The sequence below is a fragment of the Streptopelia decaocto genome (genome assembly GCF_964273445.1).
Source record: "Streptopelia decaocto genome assembly, chromosome: 6".
Taxonomy (NCBI): domain Eukaryota; kingdom Metazoa; phylum Chordata; class Aves; order Columbiformes; family Columbidae; genus Streptopelia; species Streptopelia decaocto.
The window spans coordinates 46,529,001-46,542,857 of NC_138660.1; positions in this window are offsets into that span (position 1 = coordinate 46,529,001).

Consider the following 13,857-nt stretch of genomic DNA (forward strand, 5'->3'; position numbering starts at 1 on the left):
TGAGCTGGTTTTAAATAATAAAGGTACATATATATGTAAAAAAGGTAAATGGAAAATGTTTACTTTTTGAGTCAGTCAAATTTTGCTATTGGACAGAGTGGTACAAATATTAACTTCATAAATGATGCTGTTCATTTATGAATCCAGTTTCATTTGTTGTTCATTTACTGAAGATTTTATACAAACAAATACAAATAAAGTGCCCTGGCTTACTAACATAATTTGGAGAACTAGGTAAACATTTTAATGAGAGTTTTAAAAGGCTGAAAAGGCAAAACAAAACTTTAAATATAAATTAACTCAGGTTAGAGAAGGATGATGTTTCAATACCAGGAATTCAGCATGAGGAAGAAAAATAATTTTCATACACTACTGGAAGAGAATTCCAGCTGCAGAAATGGTGCTATTTGTTTCTGTGTCTGAAAAGGAGATAGAAACCTCCTCAGGAACAAAAAACCCAAACCATATTTTATATTGTATGCAGTTTAAAAAAGCCAGGACGGTTGGCCGCAGCTGGGGTGGGCAGCGTTCAGCAGCACTGCCACCCTCACAGACAGTCTGTGCAGGTGAGTCAGGACAGACAGACCCATTTTGTGCAGGTGAGGTGCCGATCATCTGCGCTTCACAAGTGTGTGCCCCTGCTCTGCCTCAGCTGCTGGGCACCGACTAGAATATTGGGGGTGTTAATTGTTTTCCTGGAAGTGTTGTATTAACCGTGGAAGTGGTACCAACTCACCAAAGCTCCATCATTCAAAGAGGTTTTACTATTTTAGGGAGAATATGGTAGGATCCGGCTTTGCCAGCCTCTCCACAGCCCCACGAGTGTTCCTCCGTTGCAGGAACTGTTCTGATGGGCTGCTACCATCTTCATCTTCCAATGAAGGTACCTGCGCTCCAGGTGCATTTCTGGTGAAAGCTGCATTCGTAAACAAAATCACCTTTCTACCACCTCTCTTGGTGGCAGAGAGGACTAATGGACAGTGGTGCGGTCAAATCACGTGGCAGGACTGTGTGGGCAATGAAAACGGTCAAACACTGATGCTGGTGATTGAGGAGACAGTACTGAGGCAGAAGTGTACTATTTCTGTTACAAAATTTAAATTGAACCAAAATTAGATCATACCATTGGTATCTGGCATACCTGTTAAAGTAATATTAAAAAGTAGAAGGAGTAAAACAAGAACTTTAAAAACAAGAACTTTAAAAACAAGATATTTCACACTGGCAGAAGACGCTATTTCAGCCCCAACAAAACCCTGTGGATGGCGTAGAAAGGGGGTTGACCGGCAGTTCCTTATCTAGAGTAACTTGTTATAATACAAAACTTTATGTGAATCTAAGACTAGATTCTGACCCTTATGGAAAGAGGCAGTGTTCTCCTAAACTAAATTAATAATCTTAGAAGTTTTTGTTGTATCTAATCCAGGCTCTTTTTGCACATCTTATTCATACTTTTAGTACATATATGGTTGATGATAGTATTAACAGTCTGTTTTCATGCTTTTATCCATTCTAAGTAAATTAAAGCAAGGGGAAAAAGTCTGCTCCTGAAATTATAAATTAAATCATGATTAAGGTAATATTAACATAGCACACATTCATGCTACACAGACAACTCTAATTCTGACTGCTTCTAATTTTTAAGTGTTTGACTTTGCAATCAATTTTATTTACTCTTAACATGCACATGAAGTACAATATTCAGATGAAATTTCCTGCATTTACAAAAATAAAATCTGCTGGATAAAAACAGATTTTAACTGTATGGAAGTATGGTTTTGGTTTACGTGCTTGAAAGGGGTCATCAGCAGTACCAGACCTTTAGATCTACTTTTTTAAGCCTTTGCTAGTTGAGTTCAAAGAGCAACAGAAAGCTAGAGAATGCTATTTTTTCCAGCTTGGACCACCTACTTTGCCAGTGCATTTATGCAGAGTGTCTGTAAACGCCAGCACTCATCTGCTGAGTCCTACAGAGCAGTTTGGGGAGTAAGGCTTCTTTAATGGTTACGTTCTGCCCCTGGTTCCTGCAGCATTATTCCTTTGCTCAAATCCTGTAAGATGCCCCTGTCTACAGCCTGTCCCATCAGGCTGTTTCTGCTCCCTCTGCTGCTGACTCTACTCTTTTTGTCATTCCTTTGTGTTCAGGTCACGTTGCTGCTTGGGCATCATAAGTCGGAAGACAAAGCACAGCCTCTGGCCTGGCTCTGTAAGGGCCTTGGCCCCTTGCTCAGAGCCAGGGAATCCTCAGTTCCACCACCAACCTCCAGCTGAGCACCCACAAATACACGAATCTGTACAAGAATAGCAGTGGTTATTTCTCTGAGTCTGAGGTGACAGAGAGGTCCTTACACTCTTTACTGAACCTTGCCTCAAATTATGGAAAGCAGCATTTCAACAACAGAATTTAGACATTGCTTTACTCTTATTGAACATCAGTTCTCTCTAGGACTTTCATGTCTACTTCGTACAGAGGAAACTCCTTTGGGAAAGGTATTTTCTTTTGTCGCTGACGTGGGCTGGTGAGCCTGTTGCATCTGATGTTTTTCATGACCCCATAGCACATTCTGCATCTGTCAACAGAAAGTTCCCTTCAAGAGAATTAAGGCCCACTCTGGGTTTGTTCAATTGTTTTTCTTCCTATTATAGGAAAGGCTCTAAAAATTGTGTATGACGAACTGCCTTGGTATGATCTTGTACCTTAGAGACAGCCAGCTTTTTTGGGGGAAGTTTTCTTTCCCACTCGCTATGAAGTCAGCCTTCTGGCATTCTTCTAGCATTTTCTTTACTTGCTTCACCTAAAGTTAAGTCAAAGATAATTTTATTTTCTCACAAAGCTTGTTAAATTTTGCCATAAAGGTTTTTGTCTTTCATCGCACAAAATTCCTGAGCAGGTGACACTAATAAAGCTTTCTGATGTGTTTTTGACTATTTTATTCAATGTATGTACAAATAATTTTGTTTAATCTCATAGAGCCCTTATCAGTTATTTGCCACTGATATGACCCCTTTGATTAATTCCCCATAAATGACTCTGAAACGGTGGGCTTGAAATAAAAAGTGCAAGTGGTAATTGTCAGAACATAGTAAATCATGTCCACCCTGCAGTGACAATATATTGATTCCCAAGGTGATATTAATATTCGGCAGTTGGTGCAGCTGCTTATATATGTAAGCTTCACTCCACTGATATAAGGTATTCTTTTCTGTCTAATTTAAATAAAGTTGGATTATCTTTGGGCCAAGAACAACTAGGAACCTCATTAAGTTTCACTGGTTCCTTTGTATTCCTTTGTGTGGAAATTTTATTCTTGAAATCATAATCTGACATGGCAGTATATATGTCTTGAGAGAGTGGGACATGTTTTGCAGAATATATTTAACATTTCTAACTGATTACATACATGGCTAACTCATTATTTCTGAGGAGCAGGTCCATTCTACAGAACCTTAGGCTAGCCAGAAATGTTATCCACAAGACACTCTGGCTTGGCTTCCTTTGTTATCTTCCATCTAAAATCCATTTCTCAAGTTCTTTTAATACTGGATTGATTCATAAATTTGTGTTTCTTTCTGAAGTATCTGTGATTTTGCTTCCAAAATCAGGAGTTGTGTTTGAGTTGCATTTACTTCAGACTCCCCTTCACGAGTCTTTCTTTCTTTCAGCTTAACAAAAGTTCTCTTTAACGTCTCCAGAAGCCACATTAGTTCAGATCAATGGTTTGTCTTAGCCTGTTATCCTGTCACTAGCAGCAAATACCTGGAAAGAATAAAACAGGGCACAACCTTAGTGATGCTTTCCCATGCTACCATCTCATGAACCAAAAGTATTTTGAACATTAAGTAATTTCTAACTCATCTGCAGTTCACTTGTTCATTTTGATACATGCAACTGGAAATATTTTTTCTACTAAAATGATTTTCAGGAGCAAAATTTAATTCAGTTCCCTCTCTTCTATTTCAGGTTTCCTGCTTGCATGAGGAAGATGCGATAAAGAGACGTGGTCACCATTAAATTCAAAGCAAGATAGTATAAGGGTAAGAGCTGAGTGTATAAGTATTAATGCTTTTATGCTGTCACACTGTGCACTGAGATTAATCTTTAACATCTTATAATTTTATGACATGTTGGATTATGACTCAGTAGTGACATTTGAACTATCCATACAGTGCAAGCTTGAAGTCCACTGTAATAGAGAAGTTAAATATAATGAAGGTAGAAACAAGAAACAAATTAGAGGGTCTAAGATGTTCCCTTTTCATATTGTAATGTGTAGTAATGACTCAAGAAAAGTAATACAGAGAATGACATGGCAAGAAGACCAGTGGGTATTTTGGTTAGTTCCCGGTACAACTAAGGAAACCACAAAACCACATCACTCCCTAGTCTGCTCAACCAGTTACAACAGAACACATTTCTGGTTTTGTTTCTAGAACTGCAAACCACAAGAATAAAAAAGGTTTAGCGTATTCTCAGGAATTAGCCTTGATTGCTTTCAGAACTTTATTGACATTTAAAACTAATGTCTTGGTGCTTGGCTGTGACATGAAGCAAGCCATACAAGCACTGGTACCGTGTGTGCGTCATTAACTGTAAAAACCTAATTCTGACTATTTTCCACTTCTTCCAGGTGTAATAAAATTAATTCTGATTCCTGCAAGAATCAAAACATCTCCTAGCCATATTTTATGTCTTGCTGCAAAGCAAAAATACCATTATCAGTGTATTTAAATAATCAAGTTTTATTTTCACGTATCAACTTTTTCACACACACACACACACACACACACAAAAAGAGTAATACAAATTGTGGAAAAAGATCATTCTCTGTTCTTGGCAGTTCTCAAGTGATTCTGTATAGCTGGGCCTGACGACTACTGTTTGTTGTCTACTAGTGCTGTTTTCTTTGCTTAAAAGGTATGCCATGAGTTTATGCCTATGCTTCTCACTCAGCAGTACCTGTATGCAGTAGATAGATACAACCAAGTACGCATTTGTCCCACTGGTTTGGAGCGGTGCTGAGATCAGAAGCCACAATTTCAGCCAAGCACCTGAGGGATCATCTATTTGGTGTTTATGTCCAGCCAGCCATGCTCCTGGATGACAGCGCTGACCCAGAAGGGGTCCTGAGAGCTTTTTTAATGGTTTCCGCAAAGCCTTCTCAAAGCAACCTCGCACGGTATTACAGGATCCGTTAGTATCCCTAGAGCAGGACAGATAACACTCCCTATCTCAGAATCATTGGAGGACTATGGAGTAAAAGCAAAGCCAACCCATTTAGAAAGTGAGCCCTATACCGGTACTGGTCACACAGACAGTCCGTCCATGTTCAGCTGTACTGGCCTCTGGGTATGCAGCAGCGGAGCTGTGTAAACAGCTGCAGCACAGCCAGGAACATAGCTGGAAATGTTTTCTGCTTCTAAAAAAGCCTGAACCTTGCAAGTATAATTAAATCTTTCTGCAAATGGAAAGCCAAAGAATGGCATTTTTCTTTGACGCAGATCATAGTCAAATAGCTCCTAGTTGTAAGTACAGCAGTACTTAAAATCATTCACTGCAGTCTTTAATCGGGAAATAATTTAGAAGCACCTCTGTGTTTAACATCTGTAACAAAATGAATGACTGCTTAGCATTCTTCCTACTGCAAATCCTGTCGGTTCTTCTTTTTCCATCTGTCTTTAAAAGTAAAGGTTATCTAGAAATTACCTCATAGGTTATTGCATACAAACAGCAATATGTTGACCCAATACATGTCAGGAACTGGGATTTTTTTTCTCCCTGTATGAATCTTTTAATAAAATAATGAGCACAGCAAATATATGTTGTTGTTCCAGATAACTGTATGTGATGACTGATATTTTTTTCATTTATTTGTGATTCAGTAAAGAGAAACGTGAGGAAAAGCAACATTATTTAGGACAGCCAGATCCAGAAGAATACCAGAGAATATCAGAAAGATTTAGTAATAGTAGGAGAGTAATACTGAAATATCTAGGTCCGCAACTTTTCCTAAGGATCGGTAAGCATATGGTACAGCACAATAATTCAGTTCTGAGATTTGTTTGTTTGTTTAGCAAGGGATTGTCTGAAATGGTGGCAAGCTGCAGAATGTCTATGACCTGCTTAAAAATGAACTCCAAGCTAGTAATCCATTTGGGTGTGATTCCTAGGAAAACAGATAGACCTTATATGGCAGTCTCTCAACACTATCACAATTTCCTTTTAAACTGATTCCTCTTGATGGCTGCTTGATGAGAAATATTTCTGAAGTCTTCTGCTGGTAATCCCTGGAGTAGAGAATAGCTTAAGGTATTAATTGTTCAAGAAAACAAACATTTAAATCATTCTATCAGAGCTTTGCAGGGTACAAATGATGAAAATGTGTTAATCTTTCTCATTCTTTACAGAAGCAGTCAAATAGTCTTCTGTTGACAAAACACCATCTTCCAAAGAACAAATACAATTCTGAAAAACTAAAGAATAGCTTTCCTAGTCTAAGTGTCTAACTTTATATGATAATTGAATACCATATGATAAGTTAAAAATGAAGATAAAATAACTCTTTTCTGAGGAGTTTTCTGCGTATTTTTTAATTTAAAAAGAGCTCTTAGAGAGCTCTCTTTATAGTATGTTCTAATTGAGTATTAAAATCTACCAGATAGATCGTAATCTGTGGAATTGTTTTTGCTAAGTACCCTTACACTACTAACATTAATGATTGAGTCCTTAACTGTTAAACTTTTAATATTGCTGTCAGTATGTTATTTAAAATCTAAAAATCACCATGGAAAAACATGAATATTATTAAATGCCCCAAATGTACTCAAACACATAGTTCTTGAAATATTGACCTTCACAAAACTGAAATTAGGCTTACTTCCAATGACTTTATTTTTGAATTGTGAAGAGCTTATGCAGTATTTTTATGAACTAAAAATAAACCCATTTGATGTTATTAGTGTAATTTTCTGAGGTTTTTTTTTTTTCCTTTTTCTTTTTTTAATCAAGCAGAATTGATGATTTAGTAAGCATATGAGCCTATTTCTGAGCTTCCTTGTTAGAAACAGTTATGGAGCTTTGATGAGGGATGCTATTCAAGAAACATGTGATAGGCATTTAGCTTTCTAAAATGTGCGGCATGTGAGCTGAACCAAGGCGCAGTAATTGCAGTGCTTCCCAGGCCTGTTCATTTGAAGACTTCCAGTGCCTGTTGTGGCAAATCTCAGCTTGGCAGATTTCCACATCTATTGGAATAAACTGCCTCATCCCTTTTCATTGGACATGCTTCATTCCCTTTATGTCTACTTTAATCCTGGCCCTGGAGCTCCCCAGATTTACTTTCTTTACCCTGTTGCTTATGCTGTTTATATTCATAGGTCCATGCTATTAATGTTCACGGGTCTCTGCTGTGTATTTCTTAAAGGGGAAAAATACACCTTTGGGAACAAAGACTTTTACTTTAGCACATCTTTGCTTTAGACCACGTGATGCCTTTCTCTACTGGGAAGACACTCAACTGCACATGTGCTGGTGCCTCTGTCCCTGCTGTGGTGAAGCATCTGCTGGCAGAGGCACCTTGGGCTGCTGCACCTGAGCCCCTTGCTCTCAGAGAACTCTGGTGTCTCCTCATACTTCCTGCAGCTCTGTCTGCTGCTACTTTGTAGAGAGGGAACCACAGAGGGCAGCTGACCCATGGCCACAAGATGTACACACTCTCCTTTCCCCAGGATATCAGCAAGAATAGGTTTTCCACACCTGTGTCTCTTAACAGGCTCTTCTCTGTTTCCCTCCTCAGGGACATGACAGCAGCAAAATTTGTGCAGATACCAGAAATTTTAGCTGGTGCAGCAAGTCTGCAGACCTCAGCGAAATAACTGAAAACATATTCTAAATTTCCCTGTTCCCATTTTGTTGCCACGCTTGAGCTTTTTTTTTTTTTTAGTTTAAGTTAGAATTCCCCCTTCCTACATGCATAATTAGGGTCTTCTTTGACATTTACAATTATTGCTGTTCTTCTGTCTTATATAAATTACTGGTGTTCCACCATTTACCTAAAATGGTAAGTGACATTTCCTTCCATAATCTCTAATTGTTTTTGAAAGCTAACTCTCATCATCTTCATCAGGTGATCCTTTGTCTTCTTAGCTCACTTGGTAGAATCAGTTTCCCTGGCACAGCCATTTACTTAGCATATCCATTTTAGTGCTCAGATAAGTCTATTTAAATGTTAATAAGCTTCACTCCTCCCACCACCCAACTCAGACATGCACAGTGTATTTTTCAGTGCCAATGGGTGTCTCAAAAGAAATTAAACCATTGACTTAAAATAAAGCAAAACTAAATTACTAACTTGGTTACTCTTTATGTTCCATAAAAAGAATGCAGAAATCTTTCTTTCATGCTCAGTATCCTTGCATCCCATCAGCATTATTCAGCATCCTGGAGCTGTTTGGAAAAGAGATTGTTCCTGTTGCCTCCTACTCAGATGTAAAGATCTTTAATAGAATTCAATCTCCCTCATCAAATGTCAGCTGTACTAAAGATTTATTTTTGTATAGCTGTGCATTGCGTAATGCTTAGCAAGCTTCCTGCACAGCTCAACAGTTATCTCGTGGCCATCGTGGAATGAGCTGGAATTATATTTCTCATCTCCTGGGCCAATTTATTGCACTACATGGGGGAGTTTCTAATCTCAGTTTTACTAAAATCAGTTATAACACTCTGGATATTTGCCAGCACAAGATCAGATTCTGACTCATTCTTTTGTGTTTTGTATTTGTTTTCTCCTCATTTCCTTTTCATTATGAAACTTTGTGACATAGGCAGAAATAAGTTATAAGTTACATATTTTTGCTAATGTGTTTTATATTTGGAAACTTCCATTCAAAGCAAAGTTAGTTCTTATATAATTGGGCATGCATCCTTTTGTTCTGTGTGCGTTGAATACCAGGTGTTGTTAGCCACAAAAGCCTGGCAAAATCTATGTTGAATTGTAGATATCTTAAATACCTTTTTAATTATTATCACAAATAATTGATTCTAAAATCTGCTACCCCGTAAGCAGTATGCTATAACAAGTTGCTCTGGTTTGGTGGGGTGTGGAATTTATCCCCCTTTACTGTATATTATGCAGGACTTACCAGTGAAAATAAAAGAACCATAAATGATTGCTAGAAATGATTCCTAGAAAAAAAATCTTTTATGTAAGCACATTTATCACACAACTTATGGCTTGTTTAGTAAAATAGTTTTACTTTCTCCCAAAAAGTATGATAACTTGACTCAAGTGGCCAACGGTGTAAGTCACTGTGAGAAACATTTTCATCATTTTGGGTCAACAAATCCAACTTCCAGGCATTCTGATGCTCTTTAAGACCTTTCCTTCCCAAGGCATTCACAAGGCCTTCCCATCAATCAAGTCCACTCACCTCTTACTTTTAAAGCTTGTTTTTTATTTAATAAGTGAATAGACTTTTTAATAAGATTTCTGAACAGGGTTCATTTTCCCTTGTCAGTTAGCAGCAAAAGTAGAACTAGAATGGAATTAGCTCAGTTCTTTAACCTAGCCTCTTCACGGAGGAAACTGTTAATGGCAATCTGATTAATGGAATACATGGAATACTTCCCCTCCATCCCCCAATTTCCAAGAATTGTTCAGTTTTGTTTTCCGAAATAAAAAGTAGCTGTGGTAATTCACACTCTTGTTCATTTCCACACACAGAGAAGCCTGAAAACATGCGAAGCCTAACCTTACCAAATTGGACCAAATATTGCTGTCATTTACACCCTAAAAGTCAATGTGAATAAAGCAGGAAGCAGAATATAAGCTACCAACTGTAGTCATTCTAAGTGACTAATCTGTTTGCTTTAGTTACTTTGTCCACCCACCCCTTTTCCTTATTTTTCGTTTTCTTCTACTTCATATCAATTTATGACTTGAACACATACAAGTCTATCTACTATATCCAGGCATCACGGTGTTGGCTGATTGTCCCAGTATTTGTCACGCAAAACATCACAAAACAGCTAGAACAGACTGTCACATTCAGCCTGTAATTCACTTTGAACCCATTCTATGTCTGGCTAAAAAAGTAAGCAATTGTAGAACTGTATTTTTCCATAGGAGAGGGTACTTTGCAAAGATAGCAGGGGAGAGATGAGTGATTTTCTTCAAGAGAGAAACATAGGTCTCCCAAACTTTCAAAGAATGATGTTATCCTAGGGGAAATAATTTCATGATGCTCCATTTAGCAGAATATCTTTTTCTGAAGTCTTGTGCAACATATTATTTTACTGCTGCAATACTTAGGTAAGGGAGCAAAACCACAATTTTTCTTTCTCAGAAGTGAAACACTGAATGGCTGCCATTTCCATGAAATGCTGCAATGTTCAAGCTACTCCAAGAGCCCCAGGGGCTTGGTGCCTTGGGGAGTGGTACAGCCAGGCCCCCAGGCACCAGTGGGCATCAGTGATTCTTGTCTATGCCGCTGGGCAAAGTAGAACGCAGTAGCAATATGTATTGAAAATGGAAATATTTTCCCTTGAAACGCAGGGTCCTTGTTCAAGCTGGTCAAATATTTGCTAGCAAAGCTGTTCTTCAGCGGCAGACTACTCTCATAAGTACTTTTTTGTCTAAAATGTATCCCTTGTGTAAAAATTAAAAAAATAGTAATTTTTTAAAAAAAGTTTTTCCCTTCGTAGTGATCATTATACACTTTTAATGTGAGGTGTCAAAATGTATTCTATCTTGGAAAACGTTTATGAAAATAAAGGAATATGACCAGTGAGAAATGAAGTATCAGAAAAATTCTGTACTGTGTATGAAATAAGGAGCTATGCTAATGCATACTTACGTAAAATGAGTTTAGTTAAACCTTCTTTTAAGCAGTTTGAAAATACTTATCACTCTGTGGAAATACATGTAATTTCCATATGCAAATTATTTGATTGCAAAGGCTCAGTTCTCCATTCTGTAATTGGCTTTGGCCACCAAGCAACATGTTAACAATGATTTTCATCTCCTTTTATAGCACATCTGCTAGTGGTGGATGATAGTCAATCAACAGAACAGATATCCCAAGTGCTGGCACAGAATCAACTTTTTTCTCCCCTTGATTTCATTCATTTGCTGCCAGTTGAAAATCACAGCCTCCCAAAAATTATATCAGTTCATACTGGCCTTGAAACTAAGTGGCATTATTGTAGTTTAAGTAGATGAAGGTATTTTGAAGTTAACTAATAGGATTTGTCAGAAAAGGAATGAACAGATTACTTAGCAATATCTCTGCACACAATCCGGGAATTTTCTGCACTTTAAATAAGGATATGTCTGCCGATGTACAACACTCAACACAATTTGAAGGCAAAACTTGCACAAAGAAAAAGATGTTTCAGGGGCAGGGTGGAGAGGTCAACGTAAATTCCCGCCCCTGAGAAAACACATTTAAAAAATCTAGTCCTGCAACATTCTGGCTGAAATGGCAGCTTTTTCTTTACACCAGCTCTTCTAGAAGGCGTAGAAATCATTTCTAAGTTTGATGAGACAGAGGGCAGGGAAAATAACAAAGAAATCAAGCTGACCAAATAATGTGCCTACCTAACACCCTCATGGAGAAAATTCAGCAGGGAGCAACGTAGCTTTTCTTGCTAAGGAGACCTGATGCAATGAGGAGACATCCCCGCTCCCTCACAACTCTGACTCTGTTACCCTCCACCCTCTGGGGCAGTGAAGCAAAGTATGTTTGTGCTGCCACGACACAGGTGCTTCAGATGGACACAGTTGACTTGCCAATTTGCTGGCACTGGCACTTCACCCCTGCCAAGACAAGGAATTCCCAGCAGCTCCGTTGTCATTAAAGGTCACGTTGCTGGTGTCATTCCTGTCTCCTTCTCCAGCTCCTAAGAGAGTATTTTGTTTTGCAGCAAGTGTGAAATGGTTGCTTAATTGAGCTTGTCCTCTAAAAAGCCAGATGTGAATTGTACTAAGTACATTTGAGACTATTTGAGACACATTTTCTTTAATAGAAGTGACCTAACAAGACAGACTTCTACAAATGTCAACATAATTACAGTTATTTAAGAAAATACAGATTAAAAATACCCTGAGGATCTAACTTGTATCTGTGCAAACATCTAGCAATAGTTCAGTTTTCTTTCTGAAGTGCATTTTTCTCTCTGCAGATAAACCTGGAGGCTGCTTGTTCAATGTTCAGGTAAAAACTTTGGTAAGTTTTTCTGGTTTTCTTCTTATATTTTTTAAAAAATTTAATTTATGAGGATATGGTTTGTGTGAGAAATGTCTAACTAAATACAGTTATATAGTGAAAATATGGAAGTAAATAAAGCCTAGGTTTTCTTGGAAACAAGTAGCAGCAATGTTTAGAAAATATTCACTTAAAAAAATTAACTTCACGAGAAATTCAACAGATACTGTATCTAGTGCTACTCATTATTTCTTCATGTGGTATGTATTTTAAAAATCTAATTTTAAAAAATATGTAATACAATGAAAAATTAAAAAAAAAAATAAAGCTACTGCTCTTTTTGGTTTAAAAATTGTCCAGTATTTCCTTATTGATGTTCTTTTAGTGTGAGTAATATTCACAGATAGCACCGTTGTTCTTTAATTAGAGTATCCTACATTGGCAGAACAGTTGAGAAATAAAGTTTTACTTCAAATTTACTTCAAATGTTGTTGTATTTTTCTGTAGGACAAGATGCTAATCACCTTGTTGGACTCCAAAGTGTGATAAAGAAGCCCTTATTCAGTGTATTTCTTTGCCTTCTTCTGCAACACATGTATGTAAACAATTGTTACTGGCATGGCAACGCCGTTCATTGGAGCCACAGACGGAGGGGTCCCGCCAGCACCTGAGCGGTCCCTTCCCTTCCCCATCACCTCACTGAGAGCGTGGGCTGGTATGTGCAAGGTCTTACTCAACATGAAACAGAGTATCAAAATCTGGCTTTTTCCTCTGATATTGGTTCTCAGGTTACAGGCATTTTTGCCACATTTGTACCAGTAGTATAAATTAAATAAGTCCATGCCACTCAAATATGCAAATTTTTATGTGAATTCAGATAGTCAGATGAAAATATTTCAAGAATAGCTTGAGATGCCTTCTAAATACTTCTATAATAAGCCTATGTCAAAATGCTAGCTATATTACCTGCAATAGTAGATCTATTACCTGTAGTATGCTTGGGAAGTATGACTTGGCCTGGCTTACCCTCATTTTTGAGGACATTCTAATAACATTTGAGCTGAACTGAGTTGCAGACACACTAACCCAAACAATTTTAACAGATGGAATGATGATGACCTCACGTTGTGGTCTAGACAGACTGACGAAATGACTGCATAACAGAAAGAGGCCTCCAGAATAGGATAAAATACAGATTTTGGTGAAGATAAAGAATGAAGCTATGAGGTATGTAAAAAATTTCCACAATACATTTAAATAAGTTCTGTAGAATGATAGTTTTCGTTGAGATGTGATGAGGCTACTTTGATGGCTGCACCTGCTGGGTATAACAGAGGGCTGAATAGAGTTTCAGACGCAGTATCTACGCAAACTGTGAATCTGCTCCACAGTCCATAAACCCAGCAAAGACAAGCCAGATACACCTATTGACTTGAAATCTATTCTGTGCCTAAGTGCTTTTCTTTGCAGGGGTATTTTCCAAAACAGTTCTCTCGCTAAGTTACAATATCATGGACAGAAATAACTGCCATGGGAAGATGGTAATTGTTTTTTATTTTGGTGATTAAATCTTTTCTTAACCATTTAAAAATTCAGCTTGTTCTGAAGTGAAAATTTTGTATTTTGTGTGTCCTAATTCAATTAATTTTGAAGTAA